The sequence below is a fragment of the Diprion similis genome, chromosome 4, assembly GCF_021155765.1.
Source record: "Diprion similis isolate iyDipSimi1 chromosome 4, iyDipSimi1.1, whole genome shotgun sequence".
Lineage (NCBI taxonomy): Eukaryota > Metazoa > Arthropoda > Insecta > Hymenoptera > Diprionidae > Diprion > Diprion similis.
The window spans coordinates 7,343,340-7,368,721 of record NC_060108.1 but is presented as its reverse complement, the minus strand read 5'-3'; positions in this window follow the sequence as shown (position 1 = coordinate 7,368,721).

The following is a 25,382-nucleotide window of genomic DNA, read 5'->3' as shown; positions in this document are numbered from 1 at the left end:
TTCGCGGGAATTGAATAAATTCATCTGCTACATCAATAAGGGCATTGACTACGCCGTCAATGCACCGGCTCACACTTGTCTGATTTAGCGGATGATTGTAATCTTATCCCACACCCTTCTGATAGGAACCCTCAGCGAAAAATCTCAGCGCAGCAAGGACTTGAAAATGTGGTTCAATCCTGGCAATAGCTGTCTGAATTATATGGTTACGTAAAAGGTCACATCAGTAAAAATGTTTCCGTACACTATGGAAATAGCCAGACTTCAGGTGTATTAACCGGCATGTTCCACAAGCTTTGAACCTAAAGGCAACACAACAAGAAGCTACAGCTGCTCAGCTGAAACGCCTGCGAGGCGAACATGTGCCGTTTTTTTTCAATGTCCAATGAATTTGGTTTGTCGATACACTGCTGGATTAGTTTTTTTGCATACAGAAATAGCTGAAACTCTTCAAGAACTTGCAACTCCCGTCTCTTCACTGAAAGGTATAAGACAAGAAAACAGTTGGCTGGCTTCAGAGTTTTTTTTTCTTTCTCAGAATGTTTCTGATTGTTACGGTCAAAAAGAAGACAGCCGTAATTCACACATGGGCTGTAAGATTTACAGCAGTAGAAATTACTTGATGATTGGATTGCCCTCAACTTATTGTAAAAGTACGTCGCAGGCATCAACAATAAGAAAGGAATTTTACGACATTCAAGTTGGAAGGCACCTGCTCCTTGATGAGACGTACAAAACAAAAACAAAATGCGCTTTATAAAACTATTCGTATAGCATAATGAAAATCTATAACTATTTATCAATAACTGTAGCACAGAAAATACAGCTTGCCCCAATTTAAAAGACGTATTACCCTTTCAGTCGACCTAATAGTTCAATTTGAAAAGATGTCCTACAAAAGTTGTATGTTTCAGAGGGGGACATCAGATGATGACCTTCAATTTGCCCTTGACCTTTACGTTCAAAGTAATTTAATGGTCAAATCAGTTAATTAAATTTCTAAATAAAAACTCATATTTTTGACCCCAGATTCGGATTGAAGGTGAAATTTCACGTTTATGTAGGTACTGTTGTTTGGAATGACCTTCAGAGGTTATTTCAAGGAAAAAATGTCCTAAATTATGCATCTGACTTTCAAAATTTTTGAAACTATCGATGATTTCAGGATTTGTCAGAATCTTTCAAAGTTGTGTAGATTTTCGAAATTATCAAAATGTGCGACATATTTTCCAATTGTACCATTAGGTTCTAGTCCAGTCGGAATGTACATGAATTTGGACGACTTCTATTCAACATCCGTGCCAAATTGCCATTTTTTTTGTAGGTAGTTTGAACCTCAAAGAATATAGTGTGAAATTGGAGGTGTCGAGAAATGACGGCTTTTGGCCGAAAAAATTATTTGAAAAAAAGTCACTATCTTAATGTTATTATCTTTGGAATGAGATTTATCGAAAAATGTTTCCGACAAAAAATGTGCACCGTAATGAAATCTCCAAAATAAGTTTCACGCAAAAATCACGTATAATTATTGGTTTGGCGGTAAATCACTGTTAAACAAAAATTGAAAAAAAAATTTATTATTGTATTTACGTGGTTTATTTATAAAGTACTGTTCTGAAACTCATCCATCCCCTAAAAGAAATTGTCCCGAAGAGATATCGGTAAGTTTTATCCAGCCATGTTATATAGTTTAGCAATAATGACCAATTTTCGTAAATCCGGCGTGTCGATATAGCACTTATTCCACAAGGCCGAGAAGGTGCAGAAAAATCAGGGTGATTCTTTTCAGCATGTATGTACATTCAGGATATAACTGAAAAGAATAGGTTTTTCAAAAAAAAAAACCCTATGTTTTTCAAGGAAATGAAATTTTAGCTTATAAACAAATAGAAGTTACGCCTTAAATATTCAAGTTATTCAAAATGTTCTTCAAGATTCTCATAGGTCTTAGCGAGACGCGTGATCTGAAAAAAAAGTCTCAATATCTTCATTACAAGCCGAGATACAATCATTCTTACGTTTGTTTAATTTATTACTGTTTGAATCAACATTTTCGCGAAATTCAAGTTCGGGGGCATTCGTAATAGTGTTAGGCATAATATTTGATATTATAGAAACCGTTTTGAGCATTAACCTCATGGCAGATCATGACTGCATTCGGTCGCTCGCGCGCGGAATATACGGATGGCAGCGTCGGTGCCGCCGGGTGGCGTGGTGGGGCCCTGCGTCTCGCCCCGCGGCTCCTCTCGCCCGGCTCAGTTAACTATCTCCATATCTCCCTTATAAATTGTTGTAAACAAATTTTTTTTTTTGATTCAGAGTAGTTTTTTCTCACGAATTCGAAAATGCTTATGAAAATTGATATTCTCCAAGCCTCGCGCGGCTTTTTTTTTTTTATTGCATCTCTCTCGCACTTGTGCTTCTTTCAAACTACCTGAAAGGGTCGGCTGCGGCCTTGAGTCATAGGAGTTGAGATATCCCAGTACATAAGGGATTATTTATGGCCTGGAACGACCGATGGTCCTCAAAATGCGGGCGATTTACAAGAGAATTGAAAAAATAAAATTTTTTCACGACAATTTATGAGTGATATATGGAAATTGTTAACTAAGCCGCGCGAGGCTTGAAGAATATCAATTTTGATGAGCATTTTCGAATTCGTGAGAAAAAACTACTCTGAATCAAAAAAAAATAATTTGTTTCAACAATTTATAAGGGAGATATGGAGATAGTTAACTAAGCCGGGCGAGAGGAGCCGCGGGGCGAGATGTAGGCCCCCACGACGCCACCCGGCGGCACCGACGCTGCCATCCGTATATTCCGCGCGCGAGCGACCGAATGCAGTCATGATCTGCCATGAGGTTAATGCTCAAAACGGTTTCTATAATATCAAATATTATGCCTAACACTATTACGAATGCCCCCGAACTTGAATTTCGCGAAAATGTTGATTCAAACAGTAATAAATTGAACGAACGTAGAAATGATTGTATCTCGGCTTGTAATGAAGATATTGAGACTTTTTTTTTAGATTACGCGTCTCGCTACTTGAGCTTGAATATTTAAGGCGTAACTTCTATTTGTTTATAAGCTAAAATTTTATTTCCTCGAAAAACATGGTTCTTTTTTGAAAAACCTATTCTTTTCAGTTAAATCCTGAATGTACATACATGCTGAAAAGAATCACCCTGATTTTTTTGCACCTTCTCGGCCTTGTGGAACAAGTGCTATATCGACACGCCGGATTTACGAAAATTGGTCATTATTGCTAAACTATATAACATGGCTGGATAAAACTTACCGATATCTCTTCGGGACAATTTCTTTTAGGGGATGGATGAGTTTCAGAACAGTACTTTATAAATAAACCACGTAAATACAATAATAAATTTTTTTTTCAATTTTTGTTTAACAGTGATTTACCGCCAAACCAATAATTATACGTGATTTTTGCATGAAACTTATTTTGGAGATTTCATTACGGTGCACATTTTTCGTCGGAAATATTTTTCGATAAATCTCATTCCATAGATAATAACATCAAAATAGTGACTTTTATTCAATTAATTTTTTCGGCCAAAAGCCGTCATTTCTCGACACCTCAACTTTCACACTTTATTCTTTGAGGTCCAAACTACCTACAAAAAAATGGCGATTTGGCACGGCTGTTGAATAGAACTCATGTACATTCCGACTGGACTATTCGGTTAAAGACGTAACGCTTCTTTCAAATTGGGACACCATGTAGAAAGAAGACTTGACTTATATAAAACTTAACCACTGATGAAATGTATCAAAAAAAATATACATTTCATTAGACTTGTCGTATGACATAATGAAAAATTATAACTATTAATCAATCTGACTATAACAAACAGCACACATAGAAAGATGACTTGCGAGAATACAATTGGTATGGAACTTAATCTCTGAGATAATGCAAACAGAAATGTATCTTATAAGACTGTTTTTATGGAATAAGATGAATAACTATTGATAACCGAAAACACAAATATATTCTATATGCAGATATTCTGATCTTGGCTCTTTGCATTTTTTTTTTTAATTACATATATATCATTTTCACCTTTATATTGAAATTTTAATTTACCGAACACGGGAAGTCGGAAGATTACAAAGGGGCGAATTTTCATCAAGTCGGTAGTACCTTTTAGTCGTTTCACCTTAGTCGTGTTTATATCACACATGTCGCCATCTGTTGGTTAGTCACTATAACACTCGAGTCCCTTGAAAAATTTACAGAATAAGGTCCCGGGGCCATCCTGGTGGTCGCAGGCTGCCCGCCGATCCATTTACTCTCGGAGGAGTCGAAACGCCTGTGTAAACGTGAAAAATGGCATCGGGAGTAAGGACAGGATCAAGGATCAATATCCGTGTGCAGGAAGAATGAGCGCCAACGAACCCTTATAGCGTTGCAGGACGAGTGGTTGTTAGAACCGAAAGGGAGGTGGACGCAGGAGGTGGTCCGCGAGGCCGTTCCGTGGTGCGAGCGGAGCCACGGCGAAGTGGACCACTTCATGACGCAGGCATTAACCGGACACGGGTGTTTCGGGAGCTGCTTGCACCGAATCGGAAAGGAGCCGGGCCGTGGGTGCCAGCACTGCGATAGTGAGATGGACAACCTGGTGCACACGATGTTTAACTGCCCGGTATGGACGGAGGAGAGGATAGAAATGGAGCGCTGAACAGGAAGATGCGCGAACGGTGCGGACCTCGACAGAGTGATGCTGCAAGGAGCGGAGACGTGGGAGGCCGTCCGGCACTACCTCAGGCGGGTGTTGAGGGCAAAGTACAACGCAGAGCACGAACGCGAACGAGAAAGACGCCGGTAGAGGGCCCCCGGACCTACCCGGACGGCGTGAGGAACAACAACGGTGGTGGAGCTACCGAAGTCCATCGGAGGTAGCTGACATATACAAGACAGGGCGAAGTACTGCTCGCGCGGTTCCACCATGTCTCAGGAATACGAGAGGTTTTTTAGCCGGCAGAAATTCAGCACTACCCCGGTCTCTGGGTGCTGCTGGTTATTGAGGGCAGCACCCTGAGGGCAGCGAGTGACGTTAGCACCTTTACTGGACCGCTGTGGCGTATTACGGGTAACTGTAAGTCCGTGGGACATCAGTCCTCTGGCAAAGGTGCCCAGAAACCACATGCCTAAAGTGGGAGAACCGCTCCTCGCGGCCGTCTGCAGCCAACCTGGGGGTTGAACTTGGGGTCCTGCGCGCATGTGTGGAGGATTACCTGGTCAGTATTTCCTCATAACCGACGTCTGATACGATGTCTTACCCGGCCGGTGGCCTACCCTGTTTCGTATTGAGGGGGAATCCCCGGCCGGAACACGGTAAAGATGTAGTGACGGGGGAATCGCACGGATAGGGGCAGACCACCTGACAAACCGACAGCGGCTTCCGTGCGACGGGATAGGGCTTTTACCGGCGGGGACAGACGCCCCGTCTGTGGCTATGGTGATAGCTGAAATGCCGTTATCACACAGTTGCTACGATATGGATTCTTTTTCGACAAAACCGTTTCCGGGAGTGGAAGAGGGCACTGCTGTGACAGGGATTCTCGTGGACGCTGAGGGGAGCGGGGTGTCCGGGGACACGTATTTGTAAGGAGGATCAGCTGGCCGCTTACTCTTACCGGGGAGTAAGATGGTGCGCCGGCTCAGGCCTGCGCACTGGGAACCTCAGGGGGTACAGATGCGGAAGTAGTGGCAACCGCTGAAGGGGTGCTTGAAACGACCCCACAACAGCAGCAGTCACAGCTGCGAAATAAGCGTAAGGGTGATGAACTGACTCCACCAGAGACAGCGATTCATTCGGATGAAGAATTCTTCATCCCTCGGAAACCCGCGCGGCCCGCGGAGGGGAGGCCACTAACGGAAACTGCATCCACCATCGGCGAGGGGTCGGGGGTTCAGCATCATGTGAAGAGGAAAGAGAGGCCCGTGAGCGCCTGGGTGCCCGCATGAAGGGCAAGAAGAGGCGTACAGCTTCGGCCAAGGCGGTAAACCCCGAAGGCGACTCCGCGGCTGGTGAAACCAGGTGCGAAAAGGATGCTTATGGCCCAAACCCTGGGCTAATAGAGATCTCCCGAAGGAGAAAGAACAAAGGGGGGACAGAGTCCCCAAAAGAAGCCCTTAAAAGAATAGGCCCGATGGAACACATGTTTAGGACGGTGGCAGATCTCAGCACCCAAATCATGGAATGGCTGAAGGAGATCGATGAAACAAGAGCTAGAAGCAAATTAATTCAGGGTAGGCTGAGCGGCGATATAAAAAAAAGAGTGGGTTGGGCTAAGAAGGCCCTTCTGACGCTGATAGGGAAGGCCGTAGCGATAGGAGACCCTTTCTCGCTTCGCGTTCAAATCAGCAAGTTGTCAGCCGAAGCGCGGGCTGCCAATAGAAAAGGGGACAAGCTAAAAGAACTCAAGAAGACCAGGAGAGAGTTGAAAAAAGCGAGGGAAGAGGCGAGAAATCGGAACCAGGCACTTATCCCCAGGTAACCGTCCGCGGATCGGAGAAGGTCACTGGACAGCTCACCAGAGGTGCAAGGGCGCTCCCACCATTAGACATGGAAGCCACTGCAGGGCGAGGGTGTACGCCCACCAACCCGATGACGACGGCATCGGCTGGCACCTCGGAGTTCGGCCTGCGGCTAACCGAGTCCGAAGTCGTACTCCTGCCGGCCAACGAGAGATGTAGAGAGGAGGCTCTCGACCTCGAACTGACCTCCATCAAAGAGGTATGGAAAAAGTTTAGAAGGGCCTCTCAACGCCTGCAAGCACTAGAGAATGCCAGCAAGGGCACTACTGATTCCCTGGGTAGCTGGGACCCTCCCATTAGCTCCCATACCACCCTAATCGGTGGTAGTGTGAAATGCGCCAGGTGAGTACCGGGGAACCTCCGCGATGTTGGCTACGCCAATGGATACGGAGACCACCGCCTGGACAACAGCCCCCCGGAGTGGGCGCAAGAGGAGCGGTAAGACGAAGATATCGGCGGAGTGGGAGCAGCCTGGAGCCACTACAGAAGATCCGCAGACGGCACCAAAATCCAATGGCGCACTGCAGCGGGAGGTCGGCCCTCCAGACACCATAAGGAAAAAGGTAGCTACACGAAAGCCCCCCAAAACAGCTGCTGTGGCTATCTCGGGTGCAGGGCGAGATAAACCTTACGGGATCTTCCTGCGCAAGGGCAGGGCCAAAATCTTGCTAACCGACCTTGAGATGTCGTTGACAAAATACGGCGTGCTGCGACTGCGGTGTCCTCATTGAGGTGGCGGGGCCTGACAGAGCGAACAAGGCGGACATTCTGGCATCCGCCCAGGATAGGATAGCCAGAGAAGAATATGGTGACAGGGTGCGCATAACGCACCCGTCGATCAAGAGAGAGATCCGGGTGACTGGCCTGGACGACTCAGTGACAGCGGAAGAACTGCGGGGCATAATCTCCAAAGTGGGGGCGTGCGAGCCGCAAGAGGTGCGGGTGGGCCCACTGCGCAAGATGACCAATGGTTTGTTCAGCGCATGGGTCTAGAATCCCCTGGCCGCAGCTTCCAGAGCAGCGCCCAAGGGAAAAATACGAGTGGGGTGGACGATGGCGATGGCGGTGGTGAATCGTAGAGGAAAGCTGCTTAAACGGTGGGCAGCAGTCTGTAACCTGTACCTACTTAATATCGGTACAACGGCCACTTGCGTGAGGCCGTAAGGCCGTACCGTTGTGGACCTTACCTGGGCCACTCTAGACCTGGCCCTGCTCGTTACAGGGTGGAAAGTGCTGACAGCTGGAAAATCTGCCGGACCACCTATACGTCAGCCTCAAGATCGCAGGCTCGTCGTCGATGGCACCGAGTGCGGCCCTTTCAAGCAGGGATACGAGACGGTGGAACTTTGCCAAACTCGATCCGGACAAGTTCCAGGAGTCCCTGGTGCTCCGGCTGGCCTGGGACCGACTGGAGCAGACGAAAACACGGCAGAAAAGGCTCGCCAAATGGATCGGGCAGACCGTTACGAATGCCTGCGACGCAGCCACGCCCAGGGTCAAACAGCAGTCCCGTAAGAAAGCCACCTTCTGGTGGAATTGCAAAATCGCGGAGCTCCGAAAGGGGTGCATACGAGCCAGGCGGCAAATAGGCAGGGGCAGCCGATCCCCGCTATCTGCGGCACAGAAGAGGGAGGCCTTTAAGTCCGCCAAACGGAGCCTTCGCGATGCCCATCAAAGCAGCAAAGGCCCAGGGATGGCCGGAGCTTATCGAGACAGTTGAGGCCGATCCGTGGGGCATGCCTTAGAAGTTGATGCTGAACAGGCTGCGTAAATCCGGCCCGGGGTTGATGGAATCCCTTGACACTGAAATCACCAACCACCTGCTAGCAACACTCTTTCGGCGGGGTGGCACAGGCGACCAAGGGGGAGAAGATATAGGTAACACCTGGAATGAGGAATGGGCTGTATCGAAAGTGGAGGTTCGAGAGGCGCTCAAGAAGGGAGGGCGTAAGAACGCTGCTCCTGGCCTAGACGGGATAAAGGGTAGGGTCCGGGCAAAAGTCCTCGAGAGGTTAATAACACTCATCGCAAAATGTTTTACCTGATGCGTTCGCGAGGGGGTAGTGCCATCAGCATGGAAGGCAGCCCACCTGGTACTCATCCCCAAGGGTAGCGATGAGGGTGGGCCCCTCCCCAAGGTAAGACCCATCTGCCTTCTTCGGGAGCTGAGCAAGGCCTTCGAGAGGATTTTGGTCGGCCACCTAGAGAGAGGGATGGACGCGAACCCTGGATCCAGGCTATCGGAAGGATAGTATGGATTCCGCGAGGGGCGGTCGGCGTGCGACGCCCTCTTGTGGGTACGCGATTTTGTTAAGCACGCGACTGCGAAAAGGGGGGTTGCTGTAGCTGTTTCACTAGATATCATTAACGTATTTAATAGCATCCCATGGGCAGTCGTCAAGGAGGCCCTAGCACGCGAAAGGATCCCCGGATATCGACGGCGAGTGGTAGGGGTGTACCTGAGTGGGCGTACGGTTGTGTATCCTACATCCGGAGAAGGGGTAGGGCATTGGCACATGACAGCTGGGGTTCCATAGGGATCGGTGCTGGGTCCACTCCTGTGGAACCTCAGCTTCGATGAGGTGATGTGCGTCCGAACCGAGGAGGGCTGCGCTGTGCTCTGCTATGCAGACGAAACTACAGTACGAAGCCCTGCGGTGGACCCTGCCACGGCGATAGTAGTACGGAGGATTAAGAACCTCGGCCTCACAGTTGTCGCTGCAAAGACGCAGGCGGTGATTTTCCGTGGCAGGCGCGGTCGGGGCACTCGAACGGCCCAAGACCTCAGAGTGGACGGCAAAGTGGTTTTCTTCAAATGGAGTGATGCTAGACTCGCGTCTTCACTTCGGAAGCCACCTGAAGTACGTTTAGGGAAGGGTCGTAAAGACGATACGAGCACTTTTCAGATTAATTACGACTCTCCGGTAGCCCTCCGAAGAAAGAAGGCAGTTCTACGCCGGCATCCTGTATTCCGTGATCCTGCACGGGGCGCCCGCGTAGAGTGACGCGGTGCCTTCATCCCGCACCACGCAACGTGCCCTACAACGAAAGCAGTTATCCATAAGCATCTGGGTCGCCGCGGACTACCAGACGGTATCGCTGACGGCCGCGTAACTCCTGATGAGAATAACGCCCTCATCGTTGCAGGCAGAGGCATGCACACTAGCTTATCGCAAAACATACGACCTAAGTGGAGCCGGTGGGCTGGTGGTCCAAATGAGACAGTAAATTAGGTCCGAGAAGGGATTACGTGCACGCGAGATGGCTGGGGGAGATACGTCGACCTGAATTACCAAGCAAACGGTTAAGGGAGGCAATGAGCGTGAACTGAGAAGAATGGCATGGTAAAAGCCACGAAGGATTGTCGTTTCACCTAACGCAGATTCTAACGGGACATGGGTGTTTTTCGGACTTCCTGTTCAGGATAGGGAGGGTAAGCGAACCGATGTGCGCACGCTGTGGGATGGCTGCGGATACTTCAGATAACACGGTGAGGGAATGCCGCGCGTGGACAGCGGAACGAGAGATCCTCCGAAGTGCGATCGGGGAGGACCTCTCCCTTGTCAGAATAGTACGGGCGATAACCTTGTCATGGGAAAAGTGGAGGGCTGTAGCAAACTTCACTGATGGAGTCATTGCCTCCAAAGAGAGTGCTGGACGGGATCGTCAGCGGGGCGCAGGACGCGCCGTTGGCAGGCTTGCAAGCGGGACGGCATCAAGCGGCAAGCAATGAAGGGCCGTGCGTAGGCCTAAGCATCGCTAACATAGGTTACGTGAAAAGGGGCCCTAACGGGCCAGTGGGGACAGAGTGCCGGCCAGCCTCCTCGACGTCTGGCGGGGTAAGGACGTGGATGGGTATGTGGGTGACGTAATAATGCCGGGCCTAGGGTCACTAGGTCACGCCAGGCTCGGGTCGCTCCACTTCCGCCCCCCCACGACTGCTGCCCATAGGGACGGTATATGGATGGACGTCAGCATTGCAGAACTTCAGCTGTAGCGATAACACGGGACACTCTACCGGGATAGCAAACAAAAAAAAGAGAATGCGGGTGTCACGATAACAACGAAGGGTAGGAGAGCGCAATCTCCTCGTTGTACGCAGGATAGGGCACACACTTGGGGGAGTTCTGGGGAGCCCCCTACCGGTACCAGGGTGGCTGCTGGTTTTTTAGTGGGTGCGAGTTTCACACTACCCTAAGACTTTTTGCACGAAGCCTCAGGGCTTCTTTTCTCTTAGTCAAGAGTCCCAGAAGGCTCAACAATGCCGGTAAGGTCCACGGGGAGCAAAGGGTGTTTAACGACGACCAACTGGCAGAGGGCGGGAATTCGCTGTCTCTGCACGTCTACCTCAGACTACCGTCGCGCTGAGCGTGCTCGCCCCCATCGCGGGCTCATCACCTGCGGTGGGCATTGGGCTGATGTAGTTTGCCCCACTGAGTTGCAGTGGGGGTTTCAAAGTCCTACGGCCCCGTCGGGGCCTGGTCGGGTAGGTTCATTGGCCGTCACTGTCGGGAGCGACGGTGCACCGAGCGAGTGTCGTCCGTCCGTGTATTCCTGGAAGACAAAGCGCAGGTACGGGCCCGTAAGTTCACAGGGTCAGGAGGGGGCATCCACGTGGATGTCTCCCCCTGTGGGCGTGTCCTTCCCGGCCATATGCGGCCCGTTCCCTTGTGCACGAAGCGTGGCAAAAAACCAAAACTGTACGGATTCCACAAACACAAACAAAGATAAAACAAACGAGAACAGTAAGAGATTTGGACCCCGGGAGAGTCGCACGACGCAAGCGCAGGAGGTCACCTCGGGGCTGGGCGGTATTTCCTCAACCCCGGGCGTCGGAGGCTGCGACATAGCCCCCGGAAAGGACAAGAACATCGAAAGTAAACTGCGGCGCCACACGACGGAAACCACCTGGACGCAGGACCAGGTGTTGAGCTGGGAAGCGGCTGACCCCTTCTCGAGAAGAGATAGTATCGCGAATTCACCGCCCGCGCTACTGCGTGCCGAAGGAGACTCATGGCCGCTCACGCAAAAGCCGGCTACGAGTGAACGGAAGGTTCGGGTCACCCAACCAGAAAGCAAGTCGATGGCTATGATCGACCCCCTCTGCGACCCCCTCAGAAACCGTTACTGCAGGCCCAGGCTCCTGAGCCTTGAGCTCTATGCGAAACTGACCGTTGGGGTGACTTTCTCTTCCAACAGGGCCAGCGACCCGACCCAGATAGGATTCGTGCGACCAAAAAGCTCCGCTCGCTGGTCGAACGAATGGAACAGTTTGCGAAGGCGAACAAGAACGTACACGTTTTTATCAAAGAGTCTGTTGCGGAGGCGATGATGCTGGTCAAGCAAGTGGAGCGTGACATTGCAGCCCTGGCTGCCTTTCCTGTCTCCCGGGGACCGCTCAGTAAGACCCCTTGCCACGCTGTATAGGCGACGCAGACGGAGTCCGTTGGTGGGTCTAAACAGCCGCAACTACAGCACAGCGCAATCCAGACAGCGGAGCCGCTGGCAGAAGCGTGCTCTGCCAAAAGGAAGCCGCGCTCTCCCTTCGAGACCACGATGGAAAAGCGGCCCTGTCAGGTGGCCCAACGGAGCAAGAAGGTCGACGGAGCTAAGGCTACACCGACACATGCTGCCAAGGCGGGGCAGTCGAAGCCCCGCACGCCCGCTGCTGCTGCAGCCGCAGTCCCCCGCCGTTGAGCAAGAGTCTTGGTAGACGGCCCGTCGCCGGAGGCTCGCTAAAAGCAAACCGACGGCCGAAGACCCCAAAGGGCCGCAGCACGCACAGTAGCCGCGACAGCGACGCCGCCGCAGGCCCGTACCATCAGACGCCGTTGTCATCAGAGGGGCTGGTGGCACCAGCTACGCCGCTATCCTGCAGAAGGTCCGTGACATTGACCCTGAAAAAGTCAGGGCCAAATTTGCGTCAATGCGACGCATTGGAAATAGGGACCTTCTGCTGGAGCTAGAGAAGAACTGCGGCAGTGCATTCGCGCTCCAGGAGGCCCTCGCCACCACCCTTGGAGATACAGCGATAGTTCGAAAACTGCTTCCGCAAACAATTATTGAGGTACGTGACCTCGATGAGGCTACTGACGAAGCAGAGGTTAGGGGCGCGCTTTGCAGCCTAACCTCTAGGCTCGACTATACCGTCGCCCTGAGACCGGCCTTTTGAGGTACACAGGTGGCGATCATCCGGTTACCTGCAAGTCGTCCGATGTTTCCGATGCCTCGGATTCGGCCACCATAGCACAGAATGCAGAAACTCGGTCGACAGGTTGGCACTTTGCAGAAAGTGCGGCCAAGAGGGCCACTTCACCAAAGGATCCCAGAATGATAGAAGCTGCGCCGTCTGCGCGGCGGCTAGTGGCTCTATGGCGCTGCTGAACACGTCCTGGGGATGAGACACTGTGCGGCCTTCACGCGGGAGCTCCGAAGGGTGACGAAATGACCATATTTCTCCAGTTGGACGTAAACAGGTGCTGGGCCGCCCAAGACTTGGCGTACCAGATGGCCAAGGAAAAGGGCGTCGACATAACCCTGTTCCTGGAGTAGAACCGCGCGGTGACATCTAGTGGGTGGCTGGACGACGACATGGCGAGTGCAACGATTGTGGCTGTCAGCCAGAGGGCGTCTCTTAGGCTGGGTGGCCGTGACCCAGGCTTCGTTTGGGCATGGATGAGAGGCATCAGGGTCTACAGCTGCTACTTTTCGCCGAACTCCAGTATCAACACTTTCGCTGGACAGCTGGATGGTCTAAAGTCGAGTATGCGTAATGATAGCGGCTGGGTACTGGTCACGGGTGACTTTAATGCCAAATCCGCCGGGTGGAGTTCGGCCCATACACACAAGAGGGGCTTGCTCCTGGACGAGTTTGCGGCCAGGCCTGACCTTCACGTGATTAACGGGGGCTCTGTGGCCACGTAAACGCGAGAACACACTGGCTTCAGCTCGATCCTCGACGTAACATTGCCCAGCGTGGGACTAGCGGCCGGTATCTCCACGTGATGCGTCCTCGAGAACGAGGAGAGTCTCGGCGATCATCGCTACATCTTTTTCTCGTAGACGTATCATAAGGTCAAGCCCACGCAACATGGGACCGAGAAGAGGTGGGCCACTCGTCAGCTCGATCGTGCGGCCTTCAGGAAAGCCATCGTCGTGCAGAATGACCTGCTGCGCGGAAGAAGTGCCTCTACAGAAGATCCGGCGGGGGAGACGATGGCAGCAATCACGCGGGCGTGTGACGCCTCCATGCCATGACGGAGAGCCCCTAATGGGAGGGCCGTGGTCCATTGGTGGACGCCCGAAGTGGTTGACCTTCGCGACAACTGCCTGAGGGCCAGGAGGAGGGCGCGGCGAGTGGCGAAGAGGAAGGACGCTAGCTGGGAGATCCAGCTGGCGGAATTTGAGGCCGCACGCAAGAAGCTACGAGTGGCCATTGTTATGATTCGGGTTGGTTATCCCGAATTCTAACTACAATTTATTTAAGGGGTTCGTTGAATGAATTAAGAGTTGAAACTCCGTCGTAAGAACAAGTGTAAAATATAATTTATTGAATATAATAGAGGTGCAAAACGAAATACGATACTAATTAACAAATGGTCTAACGATGCTTCTTCGAATCGGTCTGATGTTCTGACTGCCGTTGCGTCTGTGTCATGCCTATTTGATACATTAGGTATGTCACCAATAAGCTGAATTGGTGCATTCCTAAGTATTGCTGGTCTTTGTCATCGTTGCGACACCTCTAGGAATTCGCATTACAACACCATTAAGGCGAGAAGGATCGTTGCTGGAAAGCTCTCCTCGAGACAGTTGAGGCTGACCCGTGGGGGCTACCTTACTGTCTCGTGACCCAGCGTCTACGGGGTAGCACGCATCAACAGCTCCTGGACCCAGCGGAGCTGGATTGGATTGCGGAAGAGCTATTTCCAGACCACGAACCTCAGGCACGCATCCAGGAACCTAAGGGGCCGTGCGAGGACGGGCCGCTACCCTTTGATGCCGTGGAACTGAGGGGAGCAGGTGCGAGGCTGGCGTCGGGCAAGGCGCGGGGCCCAGACGGCGTGCCGAACGAGGCACAGGGGTTGGTCGTGACTAAGTGTCCGGGCCTGCTCCTGCGGGTTTTCAACCACTGCCTTGCAAAAGGAGAGTTTCCGGTGGTATGGAAGCGGCAACATCTAGTGCTTCTATCGAAGGGAGCAGCGGTGGAGGATACGCCGAAGAAATGCCGGCTGACCTGTCTTTCAGATACGGCAAGCAAGCTTCTCGAGAGGCTGTCCGGGACAACGCGAGGCACACCGTGGCTGACTGGCCGGAGTGGGACGAGGAGCGAGAAAATATGGTCCGCACAATCGGATGCGTCCCGAACGGCTTGGAAATAGAAGCTGCCATGGTACAAGGACAAGCAAAATGGGACGCTGTCGCAACATTCTTTAGGTGCGTTATGGCCAAAAAGTTCAACAAGGAGTGACGTAGGGAAGGGACCACCGAATCGACCCTGACAGGGACGGAGACAACAGCAACGGCGGCGACACCACGGGAGAATGCCTTTGATATCCGGCTTATGAGAGACAGGCTGAAGTGATGCTCACGCGGTTCCGCCCCGTCTCGGAAAAACGGATGTTTTTAGCCGGTAAGTATCCGGCACTACCCCGGGACCTTGGGTGCCAATGATAATTGTGGGTGACATCCAGAGCGCTGAGTGCCCACTACGGTTTCCTCTCCGATGAAAGAAAGGTTTATTCAGGTTGGGTTGGGTCAGGTTTGGTTCGACACGAGGTTGTTTCCTTGTCGTAGTGTGGGGCTTGAGATCCTCCGTGACGAACCGTTGGAGCGAGGCCGGCGGGGCCTCCGGGCCTCGGAAGGTTCTACCATGCCGGTAAGGTCCAATGGTAAGCGGGGCGACTGAACGACAGCCGAGGATGAATAATATGTGAATAATTGTATGAATAAATGGATGAGTGCGTGGGATGTGGTCGGGGCCCCCGGGGATATTCCCCAGAGACTAACCAAGGGAGGAGTAGTTGCCGACCGACCGGGGCTGCGATTTACATTAGTACCTTTACCGGACCCTCAAAGATAAAATCACAGAACTTCTATTAGCCTTTAATAATTTTTATCCCAGATTAAAATTTACACATGATTTAGAAACAGATGATCAGATCAGCTTTTTGGACACATATGTAATTAATGATAATGGTTTTGTCACAACAAATTAGTACCGGAAAGACACTTGGTCTGGTCGGTACATCAATTTTAATTTACGTCATCCCTTACAGTTTGAAAAAAGCGTGGCAATCGGATTGTTTGACAGAGGTATCGCTTTATCACATCCTAAATTTAGAAAAAACAACATGAGACTGATGAAAGACACACTAGTTCAGAATGGATACCCGACACACTTCGTATTGGATATCCAATCTAAACGAGAAGACAAGTATTACAATAGCGTAAAATGGAATGTGTGAGATTCTTGGTGTCAAAGGTCACAAGAAAAGCCAAAGAAAATTGTCGTTTCGGCCCTGAGGGGGGCCCTCCTCAGAAAAACTATAAATTTATTATAAATGAGTAGGTAAACAACCAATAATTAATATAAAGGAGCGAGATTGCATTAAACTTACATTAAATTACGTAAAAAACCTCATTCCTGGAGGTGAAACTTCCAATAGGAAGAACGTACAAACGAGAACAATCAGGAAAAATAATAATAAGTCAGCGGTCACAACGAGTCATAGGTAAAATTCAAGACATGTGGGTAAAAGCAAATCTAAAGGATAAAGGTTATGAGTTACAATCATGTCATAATCCATTTGTATAAAAAGAATCAGAAGCTACAACGCTTACCCATCCATCGTAGAGGGGACAAATTATTTGCCAGGCTCTTTTGGGACCATTATTAGGCCGAGTCGGTGTAGAGCGGGATTTAATAAATCTATCAAAGATTGTAAACACCTGTGCCAACAAGCTGGCGAGTGAGACAGACCGGAAAAACAAGACAGACCAAAGCGATGATACAATGGATGTTGACAAGAGTGGAAACTTACTACGTTAAGCATAAAGGAGAAACATGATGTTAACCGTCGTAGCGCCACCGAAGGGGTAAATAATTCAAGAGCTAGGAATGCTAGTGATTAGGATTCTTTTTCGTAAAAAAGATTATTAACAACTTTAGGTAACAATTAAATTATAGTAAACATCACTTAAATTCTCAATATCGGATCTCAAATTGACAGAATCCTTCTCACCTAAGATATTACACATTTCCAAGACTAAGCGTTTTTTATAATCCTTTTTCCGGCAAAGAATACTAACATTGTTAAAATCGAAATTATGATTAAAATCCACCCTGTGTTTTGTCAAGGCTGTTTGTCTTTCCTCGTCAGCAAAAATATTGCGTTTATGTTCATTCATCCTGGTTTTTAAACATCGGCTGGTTTGACCAATGTAGCATTTGTTACAATCGCCGCAAGGTATTTTGTAGACAAGATTTGAACATTTGTCAAGAGGTACTGGATCTTTAGGTAAGACAAACAGCCCTGACAAATTGTTCGAGTTCCTGAACACACACTTAATATTAAATTTGTTCAACGCTCGACTGAGGTTTTGTGACAACCCCTTGACGTCGGGGAACTTCATAAAGGAAACTTTATCAACTTGTTGATTTTCGCCAATAACTATCCCTGGCCCTCTTTCAGCTAAGTCTCTAATGAAGGACAAACGTTTAGAAATACAAGTGTTAACAAGCGAGATAGGATAATCATTTTTCAATAAGACTTCTCTAATTAGCGCTAGGTTCTTAGGGTGAAACAAGTCATTTGCCGACAGAATGCCCCTGTCCACTAGGTTATAAATGTGGGCAATTTTTTTTCTGCTTAGGAGGATGATGTGAAAAGTAACTCATATATCTCTGAGACCAAGTAGGCTTCTGGAACCAATCAGTCAAAACTACACCAGAACGATTCACCACAGACACGCCAAGGAAATTTATTTCACAAAAAATGGTCTGGCTTTGGTCTGTCTTGTTTTTCCGGTCTGTCTCACTCGCCAGCTTGTTGGCACAGCTGTTTACAATCTTTGATAGATTTATTGAATCCCGCTCTACACCGACTCGGCCTAATAATGGTCCCAAAAGAGCCCGACAAATAATTTGTCCCCTCTACGATGGATGGGTAAGCGTTGTAGCTTCTGATTCTTTTTATACAAATGGATTCTGACATGATTGTAACTCATAACCTTTATCCTTTAGATTTGCTTTTACCCACATGGCTTGAATTTTATCTATGACTCGTTGTGACCACTGACTTATTTTTATTTTTCCTGATTGTTCTCGTTTGTACGTTCTTCCTATTGGAAGTTTCACCTCCAGGAATGAGGTTTTTTACGTAATTTAATGTAAGTTTAATGCAATCTCGCTCCTTTATATTAATTATTGGTTGTTTACCTACTCATTTATAATAAATTTATAGTTTTTCTGAGGAGGGCCCCCCTCAGGGCCGAAACGTCGATTTTCTTCAGCTTTTCTTGTGACCTCTGACACCAAGAATCTAACACATACATGTGATAAGGTCAATATCCGTTACAACATAAAATGGAATTTTCAGGATAATAACAATAATAACATTAAAGGTTTGATTCCGTATGTAAACGGTCTATCACAAGACATAAGGCGTACCCTTGCCAAACATGAAATTGAGGTAGTTTTTAGAGTCTCTCACATAACCAATAGTATTTTCAGCAATCTAAAATACAAAACGTCAACTCTTGAACAGATCACCACAGTATACAAAATTAATTGTTCCAACTGCTCTAAGTGCTTCATTGAAAAACACCTCAAGATTTAGAAAAAGGAATTAATAATCACAAATATGATATAAAATCACATGATCCAGAATAGTCGGCTCTAGCTTTCCATATTCTCACTCAAGGTCATAGTTTTGAATTTAATGAAGCGAAGATTATAGATAATGTTCACGCGTCCGCGGCACAATTATTGGAATCGCGTCTCGCACGACGTGAACTCCTACAATTCTAATTAAAGGATTGTAGGTACTTCTGGATAAGATATTGATTGACTCAGAGTATAATATTTATATTTAAATATATTCAAGTACAAGTCAATATGGTTAGAAGTTTACAGTTGTAGTTACAAAATTAGTTAGAAATTAGTTTGTTGAATGAGATGACGTTTGGTTTCGATAGTTTAATGACGAGAATAGCAGTTGGATATTCCCGGAGCCAATGATCTTTTAGTTCAGTTTCAGGACGATGGTACTAGTGTGTACCACCGGGAAGATTGTTTCAGACTGAAGTTTCAGTTTCGAAATATTTCTAAGGTAGATGATAATAGGAGTGGGAGTTTAGTTTTGAGGGTAGGAGACGGAAGTTAGAAAAATTCGTGGTTCTGATTTCTGATTGGTAGGAATGTAACAAATTTTCGGATTGGTTGAAAAAATGAAAAAAAATGGCGTAGAAAGTGGGGAGAGGACCAGGTAAAAGTGTAAAATTAAACAATAGGCGACCGTGTCGCGGCCGCGTTAATCAGGCTGGTTCCCGTACACATCTGTTGACCAACTAAGTGTCGTAAAATGGGAAAAACCCGTGTGGGTGAAATTTGTAATGTGATTTGACTCGAAAAAGGTATTTATTGCTTGATTTGAAGGTCCCGAATAAGTATATTGTTTGCCAGATGTGTGATGGTTACAGCTGCCGGACAGAGCGGCATGGACTGACCTGGCTGAGGCCATATACCTAGTTCGGCATGTCCGTACTTACAATCTAATGACTCTACATATTTTTGCTATAAAATGTATACGTCGCAAAAGATAAGGAGGATAATTGGCACAAACGCCTTATTAAGGAATTGATTCACATTTCAAAAAATGACACAGTTAATAAACGCACTAACATTCAGCACCTCAGCCATTCATACTCTGATATTCAGTAAACTTGGGTTCATTGAATTCAAATTCTCGCACCATATACTCAAATCAGTCACAGATCTACAATCAATACCACCGTAGTGATGTACACTTAGCATATCATCCATCTTGATTTTTCGAGATTCAAATTCACTTACCCGTAACCGTTGCAAGATGCACACCTTAGCATGAAGGACAGTCGTATAATGTAAGCTTTTTGTTAATTCACTTTTTAATATCAATAATAACGTTACTGATACTTGTAAATTTTCACTGAGACCTCATTTAAATTGTACTTGACTTTATTAACTCTGCTTAACTAGTATATCAAGAGTCACACATGTACCTAACCGTCAATGTAATTGTTAATGCACGTGGCTCAGACACTATCTAACAAAATACTGTTCTCACACATGTTATATATTTGTTGCCTTTTCTTTTTCAATAAATTGTAGCCTGAAGATGACAGGCAGGACCCTGTCAAATCGTCGAAAAAGCACAAAATGAGCCGGTTTTTTCGGATCCACAACTGACCTTCCCCGACCAAACAAAACTCCTTTACCGGACCGCTGTGGCGTACTACGGGTAACTGTAAGTCCGTGGTACTTCGGTCCCCAGCAAAGGTCTCACGGAACCGCATGTCCAAAGTGGGAGAACCGCTCCTCGCGGTTGTTGAAATTGCCAAATGCAAGTCCATGCAGGTTAGGATAAGCGGGGAGATCAAAAGGAGAGTGGGCTGGGCAAAGGAAGCCCTGCTTACCCTACCTGGAAAGGCGAAGGTGTTAGCTGACCCCGGGTAGCTGCGAGAGCAGTATAGGAGGTTGAAGGCTCTGGTGCGTGACGGCCAGAGAGAGAGAGAGGAGCTTTAAAGGAAGCTGGAGGAAAGCTAGGTCACCCTGGGGAGAGCCTAGGCGGGGGATCAGACCCGATTAATGTACTACGCGAGGGTTGCCCGATGGGTACCCCCCCACAGCAGCGCTATCGCTCGCTGTCGGGGCGGCTGCCAGAAGCATGGAGGAGGTCAGCGAGGGGGCTGCCCATGGCCACGTTAATCGGAGCCTCTGAATTCAAACTCCGGCTCACTGGCTCCGAGGTGCGGCTGATATCGGACGATGCTAGGGCCAGGGATGATGAGTTGGCCAGACAAGCCGCAGCCCCAAGCAAGTGAGAGAAGAGGTCGGCGGAATCTCCCGAATGGTGCTCAGTGACGCGGAGGGAGGGGAAAAGGGCAACCGGAGTCATGATACTGCCAGCCTGGGCGTCACGAAGGAGCTGGACGCGACCGCCACGTAATCCAGCGGGGTACGGGCAGCGACTTACAAAGTCCAGGAAACCTCAGAAGCCTCGGGCGTGACAGCATCGCCAATAGAGGTAAGTGACGACACCTGGGTGGAGGTGGACAGAGGTAGTGCAAAGGGGGGAAAAGAGAAAAAGATGAGTAAGGGTAAACACCCAGGAGGTGGTACACCGGGTAGGGCAGCAACGGAAGCTAGGCAGCCGGTCCCAGTGATGGCCTTAGGGTGACCTGACGTGGACAAACCCACGGGGGCTACTCGTAGAGTTTCTGATACTGCCACCGTGGCGATCAGAAGCAGAAGGGAGAGCACCCTCCATGCTGAGATCCTGCAGTTTACCCGTGGGAAGATACAGCTAGAGGACCTGAACATAGGGAAGACCAGGGTTTGACGTGCAGCAAACGGCGGGGTCCTTATTGAGATACCTGGCCCCGAGAACTTCAAGAAGGCGGGCGCCCTGGTGGCACAATTGTCGGTGGTGATTACTGAGGAAGTACAGCGACGCGGTCCGGATGACACGGCCAGTAGCGAAGGGTGAACTGAGGGTTTAAGGTATGGACGACTCGGTGACGACTGAGGAGCTGGCCTATACCCTCGCGGAACAGAAACGCTGCAGACCGGAAGAGATATAGGTAGGCCCCCCGCGAAGGATGACCAGCGGGCTCTTCAGCGCGTGGGTGCAATGCCCCTTGAAAGTCGCCACGGCCATAGCAGCGAAGGAAAAGGTGAGGATGGGCTGGACCGTAGCCAGGGTCGAGCTTTTGGAGGCGCAGCCTCAGCAATGCTACAGGTACTGGGGGTTTGGCCACATAGGAGCCACGTGCACCGCGCTGACGGAACCGGAGCACACGTGCTTCAGGTGTGGCGGCGAAGGCCACTAAGCCAGGAACCACACATCCACCCCGAAGTGCACGGTTTGTGAAAGTAAGGGCAAGAGCAGCGCTCACAGAATAGGCTTGGGGTGCTGCGCGTCGGTTAGCGAGCATGGTCAGGGGCCCGCGGTCAAGGTCACTTCAAATGGCCAGGTTCCTTCAGAGTAACCTGAACCACAGTCGAGGGGCCTAACTGCTGAACCAGTTTGCACTAGAGGAGGGTGTAGACATGTGCCTCATATCCGAGCCACACTCCATTCCGGGCGCAGCTAACTGGCTAGCAGTGAAGACGGCAAGGCAGCTATGTATTGGAGAAAGGAAGGTCGCGCACTGCCGTGCTCGCTCCTGAAAAGGAGAAAGGGGCACCTAGCGGCCAGATGGGAGAAAATTGTAATCGTGTTTTGCTATATATCCCCCAACGTCTCCATACAGGAGTTTGAGGCATTCTTTGATGACCTGGCGCGAACTGTCCGGTCGGTGGGCAATGACGGGAGGGGGGTGCTGGTGGGCGGAGACTTTAACGCCCGCTCTCCGATATGGAATCCATCTGGGACCAACCGCAAGGGGGAGCTCCTTGAGCAATAGGCGTCATCGTGCCGCGTATGTCTACACAACGACGGCAGAATGGCGATCTGTGTCAAAGCGCAGGGCTCGTCTGTAGCTGACCCGATGTGGTCGACACCGACCTTGACACCGATGGTGCTGAAATAGCGGGTTCTGACAGAGAGGAAGGCGTGCTCTGACCACCCTTACATTGCATTCAAAGTACAAGGCCCCAGACATGAGGGACCCGGGGGAAGAAATGGTCGCGCACGGTGAAGTTGGCACAAGTTTGACCCTGAACAACGGGGGATAACTGCACGACACTAAGTGGCCTTACGACGCGGATCGAGTGGACTATAGTGCAGGTCTGCGACGCGGCTATCTCTAGGGTTCGTGCCATGGGCCGCGGGAAAGCCGTGCACTGGTGGCGCGAGGACCTTGCGGAACTATACAGTCACTGCGTTGCAGCAAGGAGGCGTTTTGTTGGTGGGGGCAGGGGGGGGGGGGGGTCTGATACCGCCCGACTAAGCTGGGAGGCGGATAACCGGGCCAGCAAGCGGCGGAGGCTCCGGGAGGGTATAAAAGCAGCCAAGGCTAAGCATGGGAGGACCTAGTGCGTTCCGTTGAAGCGGGCCCATGGTGCCTCCCATACAAGTTGGTGCTGGGTAAGCTCCGCACCTCTAAGAAAGGGCTGACGGAGACCCTAGACGCTGAGATCCTGGAGAGACTCCTCAGTACCCTCTTCCGTCTCAAGGAACTACCGTGACTGGAACTGGGACGAGAGGTGGGCGGTCACAGCCGAAGAGGCCCGGACCGCAATCAAGAAGGGAAGCGCGCACAATGTTGCCCCAGGCCCGGATGGCATCAAGGAGGTCGTGTGGGCTAGGGTACTGGAGAAGATGGTTGCCCTGATGGCGCAGACCTTCATGGCGTGCCTGCTGGAGGGGACTTTCCCACAATTATGGAAGAAGGCCCAGTTAGTGCTTATCCCCAAGGGGGGGCATCGGACGGGCCTCTCCCCAAAGTTGGGCCGACATACCTCCTGGGTGAGCTCGGAAAGGCTTTCGAAAGGATTCTGGTCTCTCGCTTAAGGGACTGGACCGAGGCAAACCCCCGGGCCCAGTTATCAGGGAATCGGAATGGATTTCGCGAGGGCCGATCGACTAACGATGCCCTAATTAGGATGCGCAGATTCGTTGAGGACCTGTCAAAAACAGGGGGCGATGTCGTGACTGTGTCCTTAGACATAGCCAATGCTTTCAATAGCCTCCCCTGGTCGGCTATCAGGAGCGCGCTTGCGAACACGGGGGTGCCCAAATACTGGACGAGTGTGTGGAGTACCCAATTGAAAGCGGGGAACTCCGGAGCTTCAGGGTAACGCCAGTGTCCCGCAGGGGTCTGTTCTTGGCCCCCTGTTATGCAACGTCGCCTTTGACGTTGTTCTACGGGTAGGCGTGTAGTCGGGCTGCGCGGTAACATGCTACGCGGATGATACCCTAGTGCTGAGCTCTGCGGAGGAACCGGCCTTAGTGGTGGCACTGGCGAACGTGCTGGTTGCAAGGGTGTGCTGGCGCATAGCAAACCTTGCGTTGGTGATATCAGCCAACAAAACTGAAACCGTACGGTCCGGTCTCGTAAAAAAGGGGGGTAAAATCAGAAATACCGGACGGAAGGGTCGACGCGGAGAGAATCCCAAAAGCAGGATCTATGAAATATTTGGGGGTATTGTGACGAGGGGCTTACCTCGCACGTAGGATGGATCGGGAGGGTGAAGTCGAGAGTCGAGGGGAAGTAAATGCACGTGTCCGAGTCGTAGACGGAACTTGGGGTATATTTGAAGTTTCTCGAGGGGCCTTAAGAGTATGTAACAAAGTGGTTGGTCCCGCGTGGCGGCCGGTCACGCCCGAGCCGATTAGCGTTACCTTAATCCTAGTTTCTTAAAAACTGCGGTGTGTGTGTGTGCGTGCTTCGTGTGTGCGTGCTTCGTGTGTGCGTGCGTGTGTGTGGGGTGTGGGCGGGTGAGTGCATGGGTTACGTAATGGGTGCAACGGGGTGCGTGTGAGTGCGGTGGTGAGGTGGAGTGGGAGGAGATGGGGATTAGCGACGTCGGGGCTGCAGCGGGGCGGTCGGTGATCGTGAATACGAGTGGTGGTCTGACCTTCTATCATGCCGTCGGTGGTCCGGTCTCTTCTCCTGGATTGCTTCTTATCCCTTCCGACTCCAGCACTTGAGTGGTCACTCTGGCCGGCCCGGCGCGTCTCCGGGTGCCCCTGGTCTGATTTGGCCATGTTTGGCCTCGCTTCGCGGGTTTGGGGTTTATTGTGACGTGCACGCGGTGGTGCAACGTCACAATTCACCATAAAAATGAAAGTCACGAAGGCAGGGCACAATTCGTCAAGATTTAGAGATGGCGCTCTCATTGTTAACATTTTGCACTTGAATAATATATGAAAAATTTATACTCGCAAGACGACACAGAATTCTTCATTATTAATTGGCAAAGCTGAAATTAAATGCTATTCACTGTAACGTGTCCGATTTTCGGTAAGAGCTGATATAGCTCGTAGAAGAATCGTTCGTTATTGTGGGTGCTTTACCGCTGCTATTAGCTGAAAATACAAGTAAAAATTATATTGCAGTTTTCTTTTGTTAGGTGAGAGTAAGGACTGATCTTGCCGACCCCTTGATACTCGGAACTTGTTACGCCGGAAGTGCAGTTTGGGGAGATTTAGTTTGTGACGAGGGGTGAGCCTCGGACTTATCTGGGGAAGGAAGGCGGTAGACGAGAGACGGGGAAGAGTAAAGTCACACGCCGAAATTATGGAAAAGTAAAGAAGTCTAATTTATTTGGGGTCGGTTTCGAGGGATCTTACGTGCTAAATGACAAAGTGGTCGGTCCCGCGTGGCGGCTGGTCACGCCCCAGCCGATTAGCGTGTGCTTAAAATTATTTCCTTAAAACTGCGACGGTGATACAAAAGAGGGTGTGAGTGAGAGGCTGTGTGTGTGTGTGTGTGGGTGTGTGCGAGTGTGTGTATGGAGGGATCTGACGAGGATGCAGTGGCGGGATGCGGTGACTGGCGGAGGAGATGCGTAGCGTGGTGGTTGCACGGTGAAGTGAATATGGATCAGCTGACCTTTTCGTAGCGTAGAATCGGTGTTTTATAGGCGTCAGTCTGCGGCTGTATC